The sequence below is a fragment of the Bombus pyrosoma genome, linkage group LG9, assembly GCF_014825855.1.
Source record: "Bombus pyrosoma isolate SC7728 linkage group LG9, ASM1482585v1, whole genome shotgun sequence".
Classification (NCBI taxonomy): domain Eukaryota; kingdom Metazoa; phylum Arthropoda; class Insecta; order Hymenoptera; family Apidae; genus Bombus; species Bombus pyrosoma.
Window position 1 is genome coordinate 14,217,088 of NC_057778.1, and position 3,967 is coordinate 14,221,054.

Sequence of the window (3,967 nt, forward strand, 5' to 3'; positions counted from 1 at the left end):
GTAGCACAGCAATTTCTTTTAATACTAAGTAAAAATTAAAATAAAAGAAAATTTTATCTTCGAAATAGTCCTTAGACTATTTCTGGTGGCAGCAACTACCGTATTAATCGGAAATTTAAATTTATATTTCAACTACTATCGTTCAGTTTTCTTTTCGTTCAAATTAACAAAAAACCAAACAAGTAAATACGTAACAATAAATAATAAATTCAATATTAATAAAAGTCACTACATACTAGAGACATTTGCAAACGGCCATTTTGAATCAACACGTGCGAGTAGTAACTTTTACGCATTGCAAAATAAATTATATTTTTAATGAAACAATGAGTATTTAATAGAATAACAATAAAACTAATGGAAGATTGTAACAAGAAAATGAATAATAACTAACGCAAAATAATACAGCATTATTATATAATCATAGGGATATTAAAAATTTAATAGAGATCAGCCACGCGAAATGCGAAATAAATTAATTTCACGATTGATGAATTAATGGAGTATGGAAAACTTTTTGGTGGCGATAAGTTTTACAAATAAAATAGGGACACGACCAGTCAAATTTCCTACGGAAATTTGAACCCCAAGAAGGGGGGTGTCACGTCCCACGCTCCGCACGTGCCGTAACGAAAACTACAATAAGTAAATTACGTGAGCGGTCATTTAAACACACAATGAACTAAAAAGAATATAAAAATAATAAAATAAAACGAAACACTAACAAAAGATTAATTAAATGTAGACGCACGTGATACTATTACATAAGGGCGACTAGTAGACTAACGATTTGGAATATACGTACATATATAAGAAACGCGAAGATACATCGAATAGAATCAATTAAAAACTAATTAATAAACTATGATTATGTACGAATTGACAATCCAAATGGTTAGCCGATCAATTAAGAACAATCTATGATTTGACAGTTGGATAAACTACGATCTAAGATTTTAATCAATCAAGACTAATTCGCGATTTGAATAAATTAAGAAATTAAACAAGGAAGGGAAAAGGAACGGAACAGGAATACATATTTTAATAATAAATGTGAAATACATAAAATATACAAATTACAATTAACTTGCGTAACTGGAAGAAGATACAATACCACACATTATTAAAATTAATTCCATGAATAAACTACATCGTGGGGAACATATATAAATATTTATATGTGAAAAGAATAAAAAACAATTAAAATACACAATACTACATTATCGAAACTAGTTGACATGTTAATAAATTTAAGGAAATTATATATGAAAATTATATTGTAAAATATATATATATATGTGTTTTATATTATTAACAATCAACAATCCAGTAAATATAAAAATATACAATACGGGAAACTACAGTATTAAGATAAACTAGCATTTAAAATTGAAACACTTTATACAAGTCACATTGTGAAACACATACATACATACATATATATATGTCGGATTAGCATTATGATTAGGGTTGGGGTTAAAGGGGAGTGAAACGAACCTTCGTTATGGTTAGACTTTGTCGTTATGCAATAGAGAAGATATTGACTTGTCGGTTTGAATTGTCGAATCATAGATTATTGTTCAAATTGCAGGTTGCTCTTGATTGATAGAATTTCGAATCGTAGTTTAAATTGTCAAATGATAGATTATTTTCAAATCGCGGGTTGCTCTTGATTGATAGAATTTCAAATAGTAATTTGAATTGTTAAATCATAGATTATTTTCTAACTGTATATTATGTTATTACGGTATAATATCGAGACGTGATTTATTAATTAATTTGCGATTCGTTTTTAATTAATTAGTTCTTCAGATTATAATTTATTCTTAATCGAGTTATCAAATCATAGTTTATTGTTGATTAGTTTAATCGGTTCGCGGCTCCCTCGGTTTGTTAGTTAGTTAGTACATTATGTTATTTTTACTATATTTATTATTTCGTTAAAGTACATATTTTTATTATTTCGTTTTATTTACCTTGCTATTACGTCGCATACATTCGTTCTTTATTTTGGCCGGTTCGCGGTTCGTTCGGTTCATTCATCAGTATTATTTAAAGGCCCAAATATACTTTTAGTTTATTAATTGATTCTATTCAATGTATCTTCGCGTTTCTTATATATGTATGTACATCCCTATTTGTTAGTCTACTAGTCGCTCTTATATGATAGTGTTACGCGCATCTACCATTAATTAATCTTTTACTAGAGTGCTTATTTTATTTTATTTTATTTTTATTTTATTGTGTGTTCGAATCACCGCTCGCGTTATTTGCATATTGTAGTTTTCGTTACGGCACGTGCTGAGCGCGGGACGTGACACTTTTGTCGATTTTCACGAAAGTTAACTGTTATTTCGTTCCAAATAGAGATATTTCGACGTTTAAGCGCACTTTTTGCTCCATTTTACTCGCCGAATGCAGTGCACGCACCTCCTAAAGTTCGACAATGCCCTGCAGCTCGCAAAGTGCAATCATTTGTCGATTTTCACGAAACTCAGCTGTTACTTCGTTCCTGATTGAGATATTTCGACGTTTAATCGCTCTTTATGCTCCATTCTACATACCGAAATGTAGTGCATCTTGTTTTTAATGTGGAAACAATGCCGGCGTCTCACACGCTGCGCTCATGCCTTGAAGGAGGGTCTTCGCCACCTTGTCGACGCTTCCCTCCGTCGCACGCGCGTTCCAGTTCCAGGCAGCCACGATGACTGCCGCCTGGAGCAGCTCGCTGACCCTCTCCTTGACACACCACCTTGGCGGAGGGCGAGAACACTTGGCTCTTCCTCCGGTGCTACAGGCCTGCGTGGCGGGTGTAGTAGCTGCTGTTACAGGCGCCAATTCCATGAAAATGTAGAGGTGGTCCGAAAGAGTCTGGACCCCTTCGGCCACTCTGCGATCCAATACTCATCGAAAGTCGTCGGGGGTAGCCCAAGTGATGTCAACCACGGACGACCCTCTCCACACCACGCAGGTGCTCGCCGAGCTCCTGTCAACTAGTAGCAGTTCTAATCCTGCGGCCCAGTCTGACAACATCCTCCCACGTGTGTCCGTTCTGGGGTTGCCACATTGCGAAGAGAGGGCGTTGAAGTCCTCCAATACGAGCACGTGGTGGGCAAGGTATTTCCAGACGCATTCTCCAACCCCATCCAAAAAGTCCTCAAACGCAGCCAGACCGCTGTTAGGGGAAACGTAAGTTGAGCGTCACCAACATCATTCCAGCCCACTTGACGGAAACATAGCCGCTGCCACGATCGAGCAGGACGTCAGGGGAATCCAGCGTCAGTGTCCATACTACAGCTGTCAAGCCATTGAGGTCTCCGACCCATTCGGGGACGTCGGGAATACAGTACGGCTCAGCGACCACCGCCAAGACGATCCCGGGAACTTCCAAGATGATAGCGCCGGTCATGGCCTTATGCATCTTAACCTTCTCGATGCCAATTGGCATCTTTCTCTGCCAGCAGGATTTTCCCTCTTGCCGACTCCAGCGTATGACGTCTTCGCCCCCTCGCCCAGGGTCAGAATTACCGCAGATGATAGCGATGAGCAAGGGGGCATAGCTTTCTTAAGCGCTCTCTCCGGCACACTTTTCAGGGTTTTCGACGAGGTCCCTGTCGATGCGGCAGCTCTGGGTTTCGGGGTGCCCTTTGTCCTCCTCCCAAACTGAGCGTCTGCCGCGGATGAAGCTGTGTAGATTTGGCTCCCCACCGCCATTTCTGTGACTTTCTTCACCTTTTCCTTCTTCTTTCCCTTTTTCCTTGCCTCGACCACCTTCCACTCTCCACCCTGCTGCTCTCTCGGGAGCGATAGTAATTGAGTGGCACTGGTGGTGCGAGCCGAGGCCACCGAATCCTATCTGGCTCGCGCCTTACGACCGTGTCGCCTACCTCTGAGGCACTCTTCAATGGCCATTATGATGGAGAGTCCCAGCTCCTCAACCTTCCTCTCCAGGTCAGTGAGACGTGCG